At 41.5% G+C, this 21,002-nt stretch overlaps 1 pseudogene; it reads left to right on the top strand.

Moving 5' to 3' along the window:
• Positions 1-434: 434 nt before the first annotated feature.
• On the top strand, positions 435-17,354 carry LOC125104226 (immunoglobulin heavy variable 3-74-like; annotated as a pseudogene).
• Positions 17,355-21,002: the final 3,648 nt, after the last annotated feature.

Genomic DNA, 21,002 nt, shown 5'->3' with positions numbered 1-21,002 from the left:
CACACAGGACAATGGAACACAACAGAAAGCTTGGAAACCGATAATCCTCGTACTTTTGGCAAAGTTTATTCATTCAAATTTTAAAGGTATATTTAAACTTTGCTCTGATAGAATTATTAACTCTGAATGGGAATTTATAATATTGATATCCTGTTCCAACGTTTGTTAACAATAAATGCATTTTTTACACAAAAACAAAGAGTACTACATATTGTCAAAGTGCTGTCTAAACAAAGCGGTCTACAAACAATGTCATCTTTGTTTTTAACTTGTAATGAATTGAACCTACGTCTGGAGCTAACTATATTCTCAGAGGACATGCAAATAGGGTCTTCCATTCACTGAAAAAAAAAGCCCAGCCCAGATCATGCAGCTGGGAGAGGGGCCCCAAGCCTGGGATTTCCAGGTGTCCACATTCACCTAACAGGACAGAACACAGAGAACTCACCATGGAATTTGTGCTTGGCTGGGTTTTCCTTGTTGCTCTTTTAAAATTTAATTTATGGAGAACAAGGGACATTGAGTATGTGAGTGGATATGAGTGAGAGAAACCATGGGTGGGTGACAGATTCCTGACTAGGATGTCTTGTGTCTGCAGGTGTCCAGTGTGAGGTGTAGCTGGTGGAATCTGGGGGAGACCTGGTGAAGCCTGGGGGGTCTCTGAGACTCTCCTGTGCAGCCTCTGGATTCACCTTCAGTAGCTACTGGAAATACTGGGTCTGCCAGACTCTAGGGAAGGGGCTGCAGTGGGTCCCAAGTATTAGCTATGATGGAAGTAGCATATACTACTCAGACTCTGTGAAGGGCCGATTCACCATCTCCAGAGACAATGGCAAGAACACGCTGTATCTGCAGATGAACAGCCTGAGACCCGAGGACACGGCCCTGTATTACTGTGCAAAAGACATGGTGAGTGGACATCAGTGTGAGCCCAGACACCAACCTCAAACTACAAAAATATCAGATCTGCAGAGGGAGCACACTAATCACCAATTCTGTCTTTAATCCTAGGAGCAGGTGCAGATGGTGGTTATGGCAGGTTTCCTGTCAGGGTCTGGGGTTTCCTCTCCATAGAGCAGTTTCCCCAAGGGAACCTCCTAGACATTATTCAGTGCTTACCTATTCACTCTCTGACTTAGAAACTTAGTTGTAACCAGAAGACAAATATACTAACATGTAAAAAAAAAAAAAGAATCAGTTACATTAGTTTACTCTTGTCTTTAAATACTAATACATTACAAATATCCTAATGCAAGTCAACAAAACCATTGTAAGAATCACAGTGGCACTCACTGTGGATCACAAGAAGCACCAGTGTAGCCAGAAGATAACACACACACACACACACACACACACACACACACACACACACACACACGAGTATAAAACATCCACTGAAAAAATAAAATTAAATTTAAGAAAAGGGGGGGGGACAAGATGGCAGGGAAGTAGGAGGAGGCGCCTTTTCAACCTATACCCTAAAGTGAGCTGATTACCTTCCAAAGAACTCCAGTCACCTATGAAATCAGCCTGAGATCAGAATTATACACATCTGGATCTCTACAGGGGCAGAAGACACCAGTGGGCAGGTGAAGCTGAGTGGGAAAGGCGGACTGATATCAGAAGATAAACAAAAGGGGGAGGGAGCCACCAGAGGTGACCTGTTGGAAAGTAATACCCCTAATAGGAGAGAGAGTGCCCTGCATCTGCGGACCAGCATGAACTTGGAGACTGGTTGAAAGCACTCCAAAAGAGCAAAAGAGCTGGGGGGGGGGGGAATTATGGGAATCAGGGCGGCTAGGGACAGGGGCTTAAGTCCCGGTCCCAGGACAGCCTCCCCTGGCGCGGAGCCAGAGAGAATGCAGCAGAGAAACCAGGTCTTGTTCCCTGAGCCACCAGTGCGCCCGAGATTGCGTGGGTTCTGGCCCCTGTGAGGGGATGGGAGCCAAGCCTGACGGCAGATTGCACGAACCCTGCTACAGAGCCTGAGATGCGCGCACCCCAAACTCTCCCCTGAGAGAGGTGCGCCAAGGCCCAGCCTGGTGCTTTTGGACCTGTGCCCCGTTCTCAGAGCCTGAGATGCCCTCGCGACCCACAGCCTCCCCTGAAAAAGGTGCGCACAAGCCGGGCGCTCTTAGACCCAGAAAGACCAGGCACTCCCAGTCCGGGCCAGCGGGAAAATCTCAGAGTGTGATCGCTGCTTGGAACCTCTCTGGTGGTCTGGAGCTGCCCAAATAGCTGGCCCTGCTTTGGTTTTGGGTAGAAGCAGAAAATCCTGCGTCCCCAGGGACCGCGACTTGGAAATGCTCTGCCAGCGGCCAAGGGGGGATTTATATGGGCTCTGCAACACCCACAGAAGAACAGACTGAGGCTTGTCTCTGAGAGGGAGGTCAGGGTGCAGTTTGCTTTCCTCTAAACCTACAAAAACCATCAAAAGCGGTCAAGGCGAGAGGAAAAAAAAAAAAAAGGTGAACAAGCATTAAAACCTCCAGAGAACAAAAGCCTGAATAAACCGGTTTCCTCAGAGCCCACCCCCTTGAGGGGGACTGGAGGACATAACTCACATAACTCAGGGAACATCATTGACTGAAAACCCACGTGGCAGACCCCTCCCCCAGAACACCAACCAGGAAATAAAAAGAAAAAAAAAAAAGACTACAAGAGACTACTACCACTACTTCATAGGACAACTTTTATTTTTAATTTGTTCCCACTATAATGGCTCATTTTTTATAGATAATTTTTTAACCTATTTACCATCACAGCGAGCTGTCCAGTATATCAAATTCCATAATAACCTTCTAACCTGAGCTTTTTGATACATACACCTGTGTTTTTCTTTTGCATTTCTATTTTTTGAGTTTTTTTTAAATTTTAGTTTAGTTTAGTCTAGTTTATTCCTTTTTATTTTTATTTTCTAATATTCATATGGAGTTAAACTTCAAAGTAATCCCCTTTCCCCAATCAATACTACCCCTATATATAAACCAATTTTTACCCCCTTTAGCTTAGGAAAGTTGAGTCCTTTAACAAAGATATCAAGATACATCCAGGAAGAATCAAAACAACCTTCCTCGCCTGCACTAAGAATTTATAACCACTCTCCCATCTTTTTCTTCCACCAGTGTTTCTGTGTTTTTGTGTTTGTCCTGATAGTATATAAATCTTACACTTGGGGTTCTTTTCAACAAGGTTCTTCCTTTATTTGCATATATATATGTTTTTTCTCTTGTTATATACTTTTATCAGTCTTTTTGTTTGTCTGTTTTTGTTTGCATACCTCATAAATCTTACCCTGGTGCCCATTTGGGATGAACCTTCTCTTTCATCTTCCCTTTCTTTCCTGTCTCTCTCTCTCTCTTTTTTCTTTTTCTTTTCTTTTTTCTCTCATTAGGGTGGGGAATCCTGATTGCTCAGAAGTGTTCCAGGGTGCACCCAGACTGCACCACGGTCGATACAACCAGCTACATCTGTTCAGTCATCTCTCACCAAAATGACTAGGAGGAGGAATGCCCAACAGAAGAAAAATACAGAGGATGGACCTTCTGCAACAGAGCTAGCAGCTATCAACATAGACAATATGTCGGAAAGAGAATTCAGGCTAACAATTATCCAGGCAATAGCTAGGTTGGAGAAAGACATGGATGACCAAATGGAATTGATTAGGGCCAAGTTGAAAGCGACCAGACAGATTGTTCACAATGTTAGGGCAGAGCTAAAAGCTACCAGGGCTGAGGTTCACAATGCTCTCAATGAGTTCCATTCTAATCTAAATTCTCTCAAAGCTAGGGTAACTGAGACAGAAGATAGAATTAGTGATCTGGAGGACAAACAGATAGAGAGAAAGGATCAACAGGAAGCCTGGAACAAACAATTTAGAAACCATGAAAACAGAATCAGGGAAATAAATGACGCCATGAAACGTTCCAATGTCAGAATTATTGGAATCCCTGAAGGGGAGGAGAAAGAAATAAGTCTAGAAGATAAGTGGAACAAGTTCTTCATGAAAATTTTCCCAATCTCGCGAATGGAACCAGCATTCATGTACGAGAGGCCGAACAGTCTCCACCCAAGATTATAGATTCCAGAAAAACATCAAGGCACCTGATAGTCAAATTGAGGAATCATAATTGTAGGTATAATCTCTTGAAAGCCGCTAGGACAAAGAGGCTCCTTACTTACAGAGGAAAGCCCATCAGAATAACATCAGACCTGTCCACAGAGACCTGGCAAACCAGAAAGGGCTGGCAAGATATATTCAGGGCACTGAATGAGAAGAATATGCAGCCAAGAATACTTTATCCAGCAAGACTGACATTCAAAATGGATGGAGAGATAAAGAGTTTCCAAGACCGGCTAGGCTTAAAAGACTATGCAACCACCAAGATGACACTGCAGGAAATATTAAGGGAGGTTCTATAAAAGAGGAAAAATCCCAAGAATAGCATTGACCAGAAATATAGAGACAATTTACGGAAAGAAAGACTTCAAAGGTAACACGATGTCAATAAAAACATATCAATCAATAATCACTCTCAATGTGAATGGCCTAAATGCACCCATAAAATGGCACAGGGTTGCAGATTGGATAAAACGACAGGACCCATCCATATGTTGTCTACAAGAGACCCATTTTGAACCTAAAGATACACCCAGACTGAAAGTGAAAGGATGGAGAAGCATCTTTCATGCCAATGGGCCTCAAAAGAAGGCTGGGGTAGCGATTCTCATATCAGATAAATTAGATTTTAAACTAAAGACTGTAGTCAGAGATACAGAAGGACACTACATCATTCTTAAAGGGACTATCCCCCAAGATGATCTAACAATTGTAAATATCTATGCCCCCAATATGGGAGCAGCCAATTACATAAGAAAACTGTTAATCAAGATAAAGAGTCATATTGATATGAATACATTAATAGTAGGAGATCTTAACACGTCTCTCTCAGAAATAGACAGATCATCGAAGCAGAAAATCAATAAAGAAACAAGAGCATTGAATGACACATTGGACCAGATGGACCTCATAGATATATACAGAACATTCCACCATAAACAAAAGAATACTCATTCTTCTCAAGTGCACATGGAACCTTCTCAAGAATAGAACACATACTGGGTCACAAATCAGGACTCAACCAATACCAAAAGACTGAGATTATTCCTTGCATATTCTCAGATCACAATGCTTTGAAACTGGAGCTCAATCACAGGGAAAAGTTCAGAAGGAACTCAGACACCTGGAAGCTAAAGACCACCTTGTTTAAGAATGCTTGTATCAACCATGAGATCAAAGAAGAACTGAAACAATTCATGGAAACCAACGAGAATGAAGACACTTCGGTCCAAAACCTATGGGATACAGCAAAGGCGGTCCTAAGGGGGAAATACATAGCCATCCAAACCTCCCTCAAAAAATTTGAAAAATCCAGAATACACCAGCTGTCTCTACACCTTAAAGAACTGGAGAATCAACAAGAAATCAAACCAACTCCACACATAAGAAGGGAAATAGTCAAGATTAGAGCAAAGATCAATGAGGTAGAAACCAGAGATACAGTAGAACGTATCAATGAAACTAAAAGCTGTTTTTTTGAAAGAATCAATAAGATTGATAAACCATTGGCCACACTAATCCAAAAGAAAAGAGAGAAAGCCCAAATTGATAAAATTATGAATGAAAAGGGAGAGATCACAACTAACACCAAGGAAGTAGAAACAATCATCAGAAGTTATTATCAACAGTTATATGCCAATAAGCTAAGCAACCTAGATGAAATGGATGCATTCCTGGAAAACTATAAACTCCCAAAATTGAACCAGGAAGAAATGGACAACCTGAATAGACCGATATCTAGTAACGAGATTGAAGCAGTGATCAAAAACCTCCCAAAAAACAAGAGCCCAGGACCTGACGGATTCCCTGGGGAATTCTACCAAACTTTCAAAGAAGAAATAACACCTATTGTCCTGAAGCTATTTCAAAAAAATGAAGCAGAGGAAAATTTCCAGACTCTTTCTATGAAGCCAACATTACCCTGATCCCCAAAACAGGCAAAGACACCACCAAAAAGGAGAATTTCAGACCAATATCACTGATGAATATGGATGCAAAGATTCTCAACAAGATCCTAGCAAACAGGATCCAACAGCACATTAAAAAGATTATCCACCATGACCAGGTGGGATTCATTCATGGGCTACAAGGATGGTTCAACATTCGCAAATCAATCAATGTGATAGAACAAATCAAAAAGAGAAGAGAGAAGAACCACATGGTCCTCTCAATTGATGCAGAAAAAGCATTCGACAAAATCCAGCATCCGTTCCTGATTAAAACGCTTCAAAGTATAGGGATAGAGGGAACATTCATGAACTTCATCAAATCTATCTATGAAAGACCCACAGAAAATATCATCCTCAATGGGAAAAAGCTTGCAGCCTTCCCATTGAGATCAGGAACACGACAAGGATGCCCACTCTCACCACTTTTGTTCCACATTGTATTAGAAGTCCTAGCAACAGCAATCAGACAACAAAGAGAAATAAAAAGTATCCAAATTGGCAGTGAAGAAGTCAAACTCTCTCTCTTCGCAGATGACATGATTCTTTATATGGAAAACCCAAAAGACTTCACCCACAAACTACTAGAACTCAGAGAGCAATTCAGTAACGTGGCAGGATACAAAGTCAATGTTCAGAAATCAGTGGCTTTCTTATACACTAACAATAAAAATACAGAAAGAGAAATTAGAGCATTGATTCCATTTACTATAGCACCAAGAACCATAAGATACCTGGGAATCAACCTAACCAAAGAGGTAAAGGAACTATACTCAAGGAACTACAGAACACTCATGAAAGAAATTGAAGAAGACACAAAAAGATAGAAGACCATTCCATGCTCTTCGATCGGAAGAATAAACATTATTAAGATGTCTTTACTGCCTAGAGCAATCTATACTTTCAATGCCATTGTGATCAAAATTCCACTGGTATTTTTCAAAGAGCCGGAGCAAATAATCCTAAAACTTGTATGGAATCAGAAGAGACCCCGAATCGCTAAGGAAATATTGAAAAACAAAAATAAAACTGGCAGCAAGACGTTACCTGATTTCAAGCTTTACTACAAAGTTGTGAAAACCAAGACAGCATGGTACTGGCATAAAAACAGACACACAGACCAGTGGAACAGAGTAGAGAGCCCAGATATGGACCCTCATCTCTATGGTCAAATAATCTTCGACAATACAGGAAAAAATATACAGTGGAATAAAGAGAGTCTCTTCAATAAGTGGTGCTGGGAAAACTGGACAGTTACATGTAGAAGAATGAAACTCGACCATTCTCTTACACCGTACACAAAAATAAACTCAAAATGGATAAAAGACCTCAACGTGAGACAGGAATCCTTCAGTATCCTAGAGGAGAATATAGGCAGTAACCTCTTCGATATCAGCCTCAGCAACTCCTTTCAAGATATGTCTCCAAAGGCAAAGGAAACAAAAGCGACAATGAACTTTTGGGACTTCCTCAAGATCAAAAGCTTCTGCACAGCAAAGGAAACAGTCAAGAAAACAAAGAGTCAACCCACGGAATGGGAGAAGATATTCGCAAATGTCAGTACAGACAATAGGTTGATATCCAGGATCTATAAAGAGCTCCTCAAACTCAACACACACAAAACAGATAATCGTATAAAAAAAATGGGCAGAAGATATGAACAGATACTTCTCCAATGAAGACATACAAATGGCTACCAGACACATGAAAAATCTAGCCAGATTTTAGACAGATGAAAATCTAGACAGATGAAACATCTAGACATGAAAAATCATCACTAGCCATCAGGGAGATTCAAATTAAAACCACATTGAGATACCATCTTACACCAGTTAGAATGGCCAAAATTAGCAAGGCAGGAAACAACATGTGTTGGAGAGGATGTGGAGAAAGGGGAACCCTCTTACACTGTTGGTGTGAATGCAAGTTGGTGCAGCCACTTTGGAAAACAGCAGAACAGTATGCTGTGTCAAGATTCCTCAAGAAATTAAAAATAGAGCTTCCCTATGACCCTGCCATTGCACTATTGGGGATTTACCCCACAGATACAGATGTAGTGAAAAGAAGGGCCATCCATACCCCAATGTTTATAGCAGCAATGGCCACGGTTGCCAAACTGTGGAAAGAACCAAGATGCCCTTCAACGGACGAATGGATAAGGAAGATGTGGTCCATATACACTATGGAGTATGATGCCTCCATCAGCAAGGATGAATACCCAACTTTTGTAGCAACATGGACGGGACTGGAAGAGATTATGCTGAGTGAAATAAGTCAAGCAGAGAGAGTCAATGATCATATGGTTTCACTTATTTGTGGAGCATAACAAATAGCATGGAGGACAAGGGGAGTTAGAAAGGAGAAGAGAGTTGGGGGAAATTGGAAGGGGAGGTGATCAATGAGAGATTATGGACTCTGAAAAACAATCTGAAGGGTTTGAAGAGGTGGGGGGGTGGGAGGTTGGGGGAACCAGGTGGTGGGTATTAGAGAGGGCACGGACTGCATGGATCAGTGGGTGTGGTACAAAAACAATGAATACTGTTATGCTGAAAATAAATTTAAAAAATGATTAAAAAAATAAAAGGCTATCTTCATCACAAAAAAAAAAAAATTAACAATAAGGGCCATCTGTACCCCAATGTTTATAGCAGCAATGGCCACGGTTGCCAAACTGTGGAAAGAACCAAGATGCCCTTCGACAGATGAATGGATAAGGAAAATGTGGTTCATATACATTATGAAGTATTATGCCTCCATCAGAAAGGATGAATACCCAATTTTTGTAGCAAAATGGACGGGACTGGAAGAGATTATGCTGAGTGAAATAAGTCAATCTGAGAGAGTCAATTATCATATGGTTTCACTTATTTGTGGAACATAGCAAATTGCATGGAGGACAAGGGGAGATGGAGAGGAGAAGGGAGTTGAGGGAAATTGGAAGGGGAGGTGAACAATGAGAGAATATGGACTCCGAAAAAAAATCTGAGGGTTTTGAAGGGGCGGGGTTGGGAGGTTGGGGGATCCAGTTGGTGGGTATTGTAGAGGGCACGGATTGCATGGAGCACTGGGTGTGGTGCAAAAATAATGAATACTGTTAAGCTGAAAAAATAAAAAAATAAAAAAAATAAATAAAAGATATGAATTTTTATATTAAAAAATAAATAAATTTAAGAAAAGAGTAGAAAACCATTATCACCATCCTGTAATTTCTCTGCAGCAAAGGTGGTCATTCCTAAGACAGAAATACACGGCATAGAGAAGAACCTCAAGAAGAAAAAGAATCTCAAATAAACAACCTAACATTACACCTAAAGGTGCAAGAGAAAGAGAAACTGAATCCTAAATATAGCAGAAGGAAGGAAATAGCAAGATTAGAGCAGAGAGAGATTATATAGAAACAAAGAAACACAGAACAGATCAAAGAAACCAGGGTCTGCGTATTTTTTTTTCTAACTCAATTAGCCAAAGTATAATATACCGCTGACTTTTGATATAATATTCAATGTTCCATCTGTTCAGTATAAAACCCTGTGATCATCACGTCATGTGATACTTTGAGGGAAAACACACACAATACACCTGAGAATTCCTACTTAAATTAACCAAAATAAAAGAGAAAAGGCCCAAATAAATAACAAAGAAGTCTATCTGGTGCAGTGTGTCATTCAAAACCCTTATTTCCTTGGAGAATGAACAATGAATTCTGGAACACTGAAAAGAAATTTTTAAAAAACGTGAAAAAAAGTCTATATTCTTTTTTAATGTTCAAGCAGACAACATATACTAGATCATTAGTTTTTTGCTTTTTTTAAATTTTTTTATTTCTTTTCAGCAAAACAGTATTCATTGTTTATGCACCACACCCAGTGCTCCATACAATAGGTGCACTCTCTAATACCCACCACCTGGTTCCCCCAACCTCCCACCCCCCGCCCCTTCAAACCCCTCAGATTGTTTTTCAGAGTCCATAGTCTCTCATGGTTCACCTCCCCTTCCGGTTTCCCTCAACTCCCTTCAGCTCTCCATCTCCCCTTGTCCTCCATGCTATTTGTTATGCTCCACAAATAAGTGAAACCATATGATCATTGACTATCTCTGCTTGACTTATTTCACTCAGCATAATCTCTTCCAGTCCCGTCCATGTTGCTACAAAAGTTGGGTATTCATCCTTGCTGATGGAGGCATCATACTCCATAGTGTATATGGACCACATCATCCTTATCCATTCATCTGTCGAAGGGCATCTTGGTTCTTTCCACAGTTTGGCAACCGTGGCCATTGCTGCTATAAACATTGGGGTACAGATGGCCCTTCTTTTCACTACATCTGTATCTTCGGGGTAAATACCCAGTAGTGCAATTACAGGGTCATAGGGAAGTTCTATTTTTAATTTCTTGAGGAATCTCCACACTGTTCTCCAAAGAGGCTGCACCAACATGCATTCCCACCAACAGTGTAAGAGGGTTCCCCTTTCTCCACATCCCCTCCAACACATGTTGTTTCCTGTCTTGCTAATTTGGGCCATTCTAACTGGTGTAAGGTGGTATCTCAATGTGCTTTTAATTTGAATCTCCCTGATGGCTAGTGATGATGAACATTTTTTCATGTGTCTGATAGCCATTTGTATGTCTTCATTGGAGAAATGTCTGTTCATATCTTCTGCCCATTTTTTTATATGATTGTCTGTTCTGTGGGTGTTGAGTTTGAGGAGTTCTTTATAGATCCTGGATATCAACCTGTTGTCTGTACTGTCCTTTCCAAATACCTTCTCCCATTCTGTGGGTTCCCTCTTTGTTTTGTTGACTGTTTCTTTTGCTGTGCAGAAGCTTTTGATTATGATGAAGTCCCAAAAGTTTATTTTGACTTTTGTTTCCTTTGCCTTTGGAGACATATCTTGAAAGGAGTTGCTGAGGCTGATATCGAAGAGGTTACTGCCTATATTCTCCTCTAGGATACTGATAGATACCTGTCTCATGTTGAGGTCTTTTATCCATTTTGAGTTTATTTTTGTGTACGGTGTAAGAGAATGGTCGAGTTTCATTCTTCTACATGTAACTGTCCAGTTTTCCCAGCACCACTTATTGAAGAGACTCTCTTTATTCCACTGTATATTTTTTCCTGTATTGTCGAAGATTATTTGACCATAGAGATGAGGGTCCATATCTGGGCTCTCTACTCTGTTCCACTGGTCTGTGTGTCTGTTTTTATGCCAGTACCATGCTGTCTTGGTTTTCACAACTTTGTAGTAAAGCTTGAAATCAGGTAACGTCTTGCTGCCAGTTTTATTTTTGTTTTTCAATATTTCCTTAGCGATTCGGGGTCTCTTCTGATTCCATACAAGTTTTAGGATTATTTGCTCCGGCTCTTTGAAAAATACCAGTGGAATTTTGATCACAATGGCATTGAAAGTATAGATTGCTCTAGGCAGTAAAGACATCTTAATAATGTTTATTCTTCCAATCCAAGAGCATGGAATGGTCTTCCATCTTTTTGTGTCTTCTTCGATTTCTTTCATGAGTGTTCTGTAGATCCTCGAGTACAGATGCTTTACCTCTTTGGTTAGGTTTATTCCCAGGTATCTTATGGTTCTTGGTGCTATAGTAAATGGAATCGATTCTCTAATTTCCCTTTCTGTATTTTCATTGTTAGTGTATAAGAAAACACCTGATTTCTGTACATTGACTTTGTATCCACCAGGTTGCTGAATTGCTGTATGAGTTCTAGTAGTTTGGGGGTGGAGTCTTTTGGGTTTTCCATATAAAGAATCATGTCATCTGTGAAGAGAGAGAGTTTGACTTCTTCATTGCCAATTTGGATACCTTTTACTTCTCTTTGTTGTCTGTTTGCTGTTGCTAGGACTTCTAATACTATGTTGAACAAGAGTGGTGAGAGTGGGCATCCTTGTCGTGTTCCTGATCTCAACGGGAAGGTTGCAAGCTTTTTCCCATTGAGGATGATATTTGCTGTGGGTTTTTCATAGATAGATTTCATGAAGTTCAGGAATGTTCCCTCTATCCCTATACTTTGAAGCGTTTTAATCAGGAACGGATGCTGGATTTTGTCCAATGCTTTTTCTGCATCAATTGAGAGGACCATGTGGTTCTCCTCTCTTCTCTTATTGATTTGTTCTATCACATTGATTGACTTGCGAATCTTGAACCGTCCTTGTAGCCCAGTAGTGAATCCCACCTGGTCATGGTGGATAATCTGTAATGTGCTGTTGGAACCTGTTTGCTAGGATCTTGTTGAGAATCTTACCATCCATATTCATCAGTGATATTGGTCTGAAATTCTCCTTTTTGGTAGGGTCTTTGCCTGATTTGGGGATCAGGGTGATGCTGGCTTCATAGAAAGACTCTGGAAGTTTTCCTTCCGCTTCAATTTTTTGAAACAGCTTCAGGAGAATAGGTGTTATTTCTTCTTTGAAAGTTTGGTAGGATTCCCCAGGGAATCTGTCAGGTCCTGGGATCTTGTTTTTTGGGAGGTTTTTGATCACTGCTTCAATCTTGTTACTAGTATCGGTCTATTCAGGATGTCTATTTCTTCCTGGTTCAATTTTGGGAGTTTATAGTTTTCCAGGAATGCATCCATTTCATCTAGTTTGCTTAGCTTACTGGAATATAACTGTTGATAATAACTTCTGATGATTGTTTCTACTTCCTTGGTGTTAGTTGTGTTCTCTCCCTTTTCATTCATAATTTTATGAATTTGGGCTTTCTCTCTTTTCTTTTGGATTAGTGTGGCCAATGCTTTATCGATCTTATTGATTCTTTCAAAAAACCAGCTTCTAGTTTCATTGATACGTTCTACTGTATCTCTGGTTTCTACCTCATTGATCTCAGCTTTAATCTTGATTATTTCCCTTCTTATGTGTGGAGTTGGTTTGATTTGTTGTTGATTCTCCAGCTCTTTAAGGTGTAGAGACAGCTGCTGTGTTTTGGATTTTTCAATTTTTTTAAGGGAGGCTTGGATGGCTATGTATTTCCCACTTAGGAGTGCCTTTGCTGTATCCCATAGGTTTTGGACGGAAGTGTCTTCATTCTCATTGGTTTCCATGAATTGTTTCAGTTCTTCGTTGATCTCCTGATTGATCCAAGCATTCTTAAGCAAGGTGGTCTTTAGCTTCCAGGTGTTTGAGTTCCTTCTGAACTTTTCCTTGTGATTGAAAAAAATCCTGATGATACTAAATGCTGGTGAAGATGTGGAGCAACAGAATCTCTCATCCACTGTTGGTTGAAATGCAAAATGGTATAGCCACTTTAGAAGTCAGTCTGGCAATTTCTTTATAAAACTAAAAAAAAATAAATGTTAAAAGTCAATCCAATAACCATACTCCTAGCTATTTATAAAAATGTGTTTAAAGCTTATATCCATACAAAACCTCCTACATGGATGTGTACTATAGCCTTATTCATAATTACCACAAACTGGATGCAATAAAGATGTCCCTCAATAGGTGCATAAATAAAACTGTGCTATATCCATATAGTGGAATATTATTAAGTACAAAATAGAGAGGAGCTATCAAGCCATAAAAAGACATAGAGGAAACTTAAACTTAAAGGTTATTCCTAAGTACAAGATGTCAGTCTGAAAAGTATACATACTGAATCATTTCAACTATATATTTTCAAAACAATAATACTGTAGAGTAAAAAATAAAAAAATCAGTGGTTTCCAGCGGAAGGGATGAATAGGTGAAGCACTGGTGTTATAATGAAACTATTCTCTGATGGAACTTTACTTGTGATTGAGCTCATGTTTCAAAGCATTGTGTTCTGAGAACACAATAGGGTGGAATGTTCTGTATATATATATGAGGTCCATCTGGTCCAATGTGTCATTCAATTCTCTTGTTTCTTTATTGATTTTCTGCTTCGATGATCTGTCTATTTCTGAGAGAGGTGTGTTAAGATCTCCTAATATTAATGTATTCATATCAATATGAGTCTTTATCTTAACAGTTTTCTTATGTAATTGGCTGCTCCCATATTGGAGCATAGATATTTACAATTGTTAGATCATCTTAGTGGATAGTCACTTTAAGAATTATGTAGTGTCCTTCTGTATCTCTGACTACAGTCTTTAGTTTAAAATCTAATTTGTCTGATATGAGAATCGCTACTCCAGCCTTATTTTGAGGCCCATTGTCATGAAAGATGCTTCTCCATCCCTTCACTTTCAGTCTGTATGTATCTTTAGGTTCAAAATGGGTCTCTTGTAGACAACATATGGATGGGTCCTGTCATTTTATCCAACAACCCTGTGCCATTTTATGGGTGCATTTAGGCCATTCACAATGAGAGTGATTATTGATAGATACGTTTTTATTGACATCGTGTTACCTTTTTTTTTTTTTTTTAAAGATTTTATTTATTTATTTGACAGAGAGATCACAAGCAGGCAGAGAGGCAGGCAGAGAGAGAGGAGGAAGCAGGCTCCCTGCCGAGCAGAGAGCCCGATGCGGGGCTCGATCCCAGGACTCTGAGACCATGACCTGAGCCGAAGGCAGCGGCTTAACCCACTGAGCCACCCAGGCGCCCCATCGTGTTACCTTTGAAGTCTTTCTTTCTGTACATTGTCTCTATATTTCTGTTCAATGCTATTTTTAAGATTTTTCCTCTTTTATAGAATCCCCCTTAATATTTCCAGCAGTGTCGGCTTGGTGGTCACATAGTCTTTTAAGCCTTGCCGGTCTTGGAAACTCTTTAACTCTCCATCCATTTTGAAGGTCAGTCTTGCTGGATAAAGTATTCTTTCTTGCATGTTCTTCTCATTTAGTGCCCTGAATATATCTTGCCAGCCCTTTCTGGCTTGCCAGGTTTCTGTGGACAGGTCTGATGGGCTTTCCTCTGTAAGTAGGAGCCCCTTTGTCCTAGAGGCTTTCAAGAGATTATATCTACAATTATGATTCCTCAATTTGACTCTCAGGTGCCTTGATGTTTTTCTGGAATCTATAATCTTGAGTGGAGACAGTTTGGCCTCTAGTACATGAACGTTTGTTCCATTCGCGAGATTGGGAAAATTTTCATGAAGAACTTGTTCCACTATCTTCTAGACTTCTGTCTTTCTCCTCCCCTTCAGGGATTCCAAAAATTCTGACGTTGGATCGTTTCATGGCATCATTTATATTTCCCTGATTCTGTTTTTGTGGCTTCTAAGCTGTTTGTTCCAGGCTTCCTCTTGACCGTTTCTCTCTATCTGTTTGTCCCCAAGATCACTAATTCTATCTTCTGTCTCAGTTACCCTAGCTTTGAGAGAATTTAGATTAGATTGGAACTCTTTGAGAGCATTGTGAACCGCATCCCTGGTAGCTTTCAGCTCAGCCCTTACATTGTGAACATCAACTCTGGTCGCTTTCAGCTCAGCCCTAGTCAATTCCGTTTGGTCATCCATGGCTTTCTCCAACCTAGCTATTGCCTGGATAATTGTTAACCTGAATTCTCTTTCTGACATATTGTCTATGTTGAAAGCCATTAGCTCTGTTGCAGAAGGCCCATCCTCTGTATTTTTCTTCTGTTGGGCATTCCTCCTCCTAGTCATTTTGGTGAGAGATGACTGAACAGATGTAGCTGGTTGTATCGACCGTGGTGCAGTCAAGGTGCACCCTAGAATGCTTCTGAGCAGTCAGGATTCCCCACCCAAACGAGAGAAAAAAGAAAAGAAAAAGAACAAGAGAGAGAGAGAGAGAGAGGAAAGAAAGGGAAGATAAAAGAGAAGGTTCAGTCCAAATGGGTCCCAAGGTAAGGTTTATGAAGTATACAAACAAAAACCGACAAAAAGACTGATAAAAGTATATGACAAGAGAAAAATATATATATATATAAGCAAATAAAGGAAGAACCTCGTCAAAAAGAACCCCAAGTGTAAGATTTATATACTATCAGGACAAACACAAAAACACAGAAACACTGGTGGAAGAAAAAGATGGGAGAGTGGTTATAAATTCTCAGTGTGGGCGAGGAAGCTTGCTTTGATTCTTCCTGGATGTATCTTGATATCTTTGTTAAAGGACTCAACTTTCCTAAGATAAAGGGGGATTAAAATTTGGTTTACCTATAGGGGTAGCATTGAATGGGAAAAGGGGATTACCTTGAAGTTTAACTCTATATGAATATTAGAAAATAAAAGTAAAAAAGGAATAAACTAGATTAAACTAAACTAAAATTTAAAAAAAAGAAATTTAAAAAATAGAAATGCAAAAGACAAACACAAATGTATGTATCAAAAAGTTCAAGTTAGAAGGTTATTATGGAATTTGATGTACTGGACAGCTCACTGTGATGGTAAATAGGTTAAAAATTTATCTATATATAAAAAATGAGCCAGAATAGTGGGAACGAGTTAAAAATAAAAGTTGTCCTATGAAGTAGTGGTGGTGGTTCTCTTGTAGTCTCTTTTTTTTTTTTTTTCTTTCCTGGTTGGTTTTCTAGGGAAGGGGCCTGCCACGTGGGTTTTCAGTCAGTGAGGTTCCCTGAGTTAAGTCCTCCTGCCCCCCTCAAGGGGGTGGGCTCTGAGGAAACTGTCATTTTCAGGCTTTTGTTCTCTGGAGGTTTTTATGTTTGTTGACTTTTTTTTTTCTCTTGCCTTGACCGCTTTTGATGGTTTTTGTAGGTTTAGAGGAAAGCAAACTGCACCCTGACCTCCCTCTCAGAGAGAAGCCTCAGTCTGTTCTTCTGTGGGTGTTGCAGAGCCCATATAAATCCCCCCTTGGCCGCTGGCAGAGCAGGTTCCGAGTTGCGGTCCCTGGGGACACAGGATTTTTTGCTTATACCCAAAAGCGGTGGCTGTCTGGGCAGCTCCAGACTGCCAGAGAGGTTCCAAGCAGCAATGGCACACTGAGATTTTCCCGCTGGCCTGGGCTGGGAGTGCCTGGTCTTTCCCGGTCCCACAGCACCAGGCTGGCTCCTGTGCAGCACCTCTCTCAGGGGAGGGCGCGGGGCACGACTCGGACTCTGATAGCAGGGCACGGGACTCTAGTGGGAACTGCAAAAACGATGTGCTTCTGCCCCTGGCGAGGCTCCCAGCCCCTCACGGGAGCCAGACACCAAGCATCTCTGGGAGAGGGGACCCCACGCACTGGTGGCTCAGGGACCAAGACCTGGTTTCTCCGCTTCACTCTCTGTGGCTCTGCGCCAGGGGTGGCTGTCCTTGGTCTGGGGACTTAAGCCCCTGTCCCTAGCCACCCTGATTCCCACAATTTCCCCCGGCTCCCGCGATCCTTTGCTCTATTTGAGTGCTTTCTACCAGACTGCAAGTTAATGCTGGTCTAAAGACACAGGGCACTCTTGTATTGGGATATTACTTTCCAATGGGCCGCCACTGGTGGCTCCCTCCCCCTTTTGTTTATCTTCCGATATCAGTCCACCTTTCCCAGGCCGCTTTACCTGCCCATTGGTGTCTTTTGCTCCTGTAGAGATCCAGACGTGTATAATTCTGATCTCAGGCTGATTTCGTGGGTGATCAGAGTTCTTTGGAAGGTAATCAGCTCACTTTAAGGTACAGGTTGAAAGGGCGTCTCCTCCTACTTCCCAGCCATCTTGTCCCCCTCTTTTCATGCTCCTGGTAACTAAAATAAATAAATAAATAAACACATAAATGAAAATAAAATACAGAAACATGGGAAAAATTCCAAGCCCAATCATCGGCTTAAAAGTGGACATATTGTGCTCTATGCCATCTTTGGAAAGCTGCTCATCATAAAAAACATGATAAATATGGGGGTATTGTCAAGTATTTGGCTCATCAATAGAAGCCCTAGAAATAAAGGTACATTTAATACAATCACAAAATTATATATTCTAGAAAATTAAAGCAGTGTGAGGTAACATGAAGATCAAGAGTAATGTGGGGACAGAATGAAGAAGGAATGAAGAAGGAAGAATTGCAAAGAAAATACAGGAAATTTTGTGGAAAATGGATTTGCTTGCTCTGGATACTGTTGATTCTGACACCTGTGTTTCTCATCTCACACTCCTTGCCTCTGTGCAGTTCATCCTGATTGAGCACAGTCATCAAAACTATTACAAATAATTCCAGAGATGCTTTGGGATGAACCCTGTGATAGTGAAAGCTTAGAGACTTGAAAGAACACCTGCATGCACCCTGATTCTGGATTTCAGATAAATTCTAGAACAAACAAATTCATCTTGTCCCCACTACAGGCAGGATTCCACGTTCCCCATGAGCCTGTGCACTCTGTCCTGCAGGGGACTCAGGGAGAGGGTAGTAAATCCTATGGGAGGGACACAGGTCCGAATCCCTGGGCTCACTCTCACCCCAGAGTGTTCTTAGACACCTCACAAACCCTCCACAATTCTGGGTGTAGGATCATGTCACTTTAAGGGGAAATATGATACCTACACCCCAATATGTGTGACTATGTGAAAACAAACTAGTAAATGGAAACCAAGTGTATACCCTGAAAATCATATACTTAAACTTCATCTTTTCCCAAAAGCTGTCAGTATCACCAAATCAAAGACAGTCACACCTGCTCTGGTTACTGTCCTCTCTGTCAGTGTGGATACCATGCTGGCTATATAGTCAGGGGCCATGCTAGCAGGGTCCACTATCTGATGATTAAACCAGCCCAGCCCTGAGACTGCAGCTGGGATGGGAGCCCCAGTCTTGGGATTCCCAGGATTTCCAATCAATGTTCAGGACAGAACACAGACAGCTCATGATGGAGGTTATTCTTGACTGGGTTTTCCTTGTTACTCTTTTAAAATGTAATTTATTTTTTTTATTAAAGATTTTATTTATTTATTTGACAGAGAGAGATCACAAGTAGACAGAGAGGCAGGCAGAGGGAGAGAGAGAGAGAGAGGGAAGCAGGCTCCCCGCTGAGCAGAGAGCCCGATGTGGGCCTCGATCCCAGGACCCTGAGATCATGACCTGAGCCGAAGGCAGCGGCTTAACCCACTGAGCCACCCAGGCACCCTTAAAATGTAATTTAGAGAGAACAAGAGACATTGAAGAAGAAAGTGGATATGAGTAAGAAAAACAGTGAGTGAAGGACAGTTTCCTGACCAGGATGTCTTGTGTCTACAGGTGTCCAGTGTGAGATGTAGCTGGTGGAGTCTCGTGGAGACCTGGTGAAGCCTGAGGGGGTCCTTGAGACTATCCTGTGAAGCTTCTGGATTAATTTTCAGGGACTATGGCATGAGTTGTGTGTGCCAGGCTCTAGGGAAGGGGCTGCAGTGGGTCTCAGCCTTTATGAGTGGTGGTAGTTACATATACTATGAAGACACTGTGATGGGCCAATTCACTATCTCCTGAGACAATGGCAAGAACATGCTGATTCTGCAGATGAAGAGCCTGAGTGCTGAGGACACCACCGTGTGTTACTGTAGTGTGTGTACACAGTGTGTACACTCTTGGGGTGAGCCCAGACACAAACTTTCCTGCAGGGACACAGGAGTAGCTGGGCTGCAAGGGCGCTGGAGGCAACAGGAGGCCCTCTGGTCATCAGAGGGAGCTCAGTTCCACAACAGGTGCTCAAGTCACCAGGAGTTATTCAAAACACTAGGGAGCTTTCAGGGCACCAGGGAGTGCTTAGGACAGAAAGATCAGATAGTTCAGGGCTCTTGAGGTGCTCAGGACACCAGGTTATGCTCACATCAGCAAGATGCACTCAAGATCCACAGACACAAGTCAGACCCAGGAGCAGGTGCAGTGGTGGCGGTGGGGGGGCGCGTTCTTTTGAGATGGGGGTTTCCCTTCTAGCCTCTCTATATTCACTCAGGGATATATAGATCATTATTTTTTTTTATCTCTAATTTCCCATATTCTCCTTGTAGCCAACCAGAACAAGATAACAGTGTCTACCTGTAGACTAGATCTCCCCAGTCACTAGGGAAATTTCCTTAATTAACCTCATCCATATCCTGTTTTTCTTTCTCCACAAAAGGACCTGCAGGAATTCTCATCATCCCTGAGAAGCACCTGCACAGCCCAGGCTTTCTGAAAGCTTTGTACCTGTTCTCTGCCTTTGGCTAGCCCACACTGCCTCCACATCGTTAGAAAATACTCCCAAGACATCTGCCTGAACTGGGTCCATGTCCTCCTAGCTACAGTTTATCCTCTGGCTCATTATCCATGTGAGTGGACACTGGTGATCAGGAACTGACCCCTCTTTAGGCACTGCTCCATCTCTTGGATGGAAAAACAGCCCACCTGATGGGATAGACTCTACGATTTCCACAATAAGACAGGATGACAAGCTAGAGAGAAAAAGACATCAGACATCACAGTCCTGTTGAGTCCTGCTCTGGGGGGAGTCTGTGAGAGCAGCCTTGGGGACTGTGTCTGAAACATGTTTCCTGGCTTCCACACAGGAAACCCAAATGAACCCTCGGATCTGGATGATAGATCCTGGATCTTTGCTCATACGGTGCTATCCTTCAAGTATCCCACAGAAAGTCACGATGTCCTCACTCTACCCTGCTGTAACTTCTCCCTCAACCGGTCCTGGACCCTGAGCCCAATGGGGCTGGAGGCCTGTGACTCTTTCCTGATCCCCACCAGGTGCCAGTTGTAGAGTGAAGCTCAATAATGAATGTCTACCATGATGACAGAACCCTAAAGTGGAGCTGAAATGGGACTTATAGCATAAAATTGATTCAGAAGAAAAATAATATATCAACTACTAATGAGAAAACACTGACATTTCCTCTTATGTTCCTGCTTTTGTCTCATTTGGACCTGAATTTCCATATAGAATTCAGAAATAACTTCTAGTTTTCTAGCTCTCTTTGCATTTTCTTCTGTTATTATTATAGAAGAGTCCAATGGTAGGGGAATAATCTGTGGATATAGACAGGTGTTTGTAGTCTATGGTTGGTTTTTCTATCTCTGACCTGAGACTTTTGATGTCATACGCACAAGAGAATCTCACATTAGGCCTCACTGAGGTGACAAGGAAAGCCTAAGGG

This window comes from Lutra lutra, chromosome 7, assembly GCF_902655055.1.
Source record: "Lutra lutra chromosome 7, mLutLut1.2, whole genome shotgun sequence".
Taxonomy (NCBI): Eukaryota; Metazoa; Chordata; class Mammalia; order Carnivora; family Mustelidae; genus Lutra; species Lutra lutra.
The sequence above is the reverse complement of the archived record's forward strand: the minus strand, read 5'-3'. Positions and strand labels throughout refer to the sequence as shown.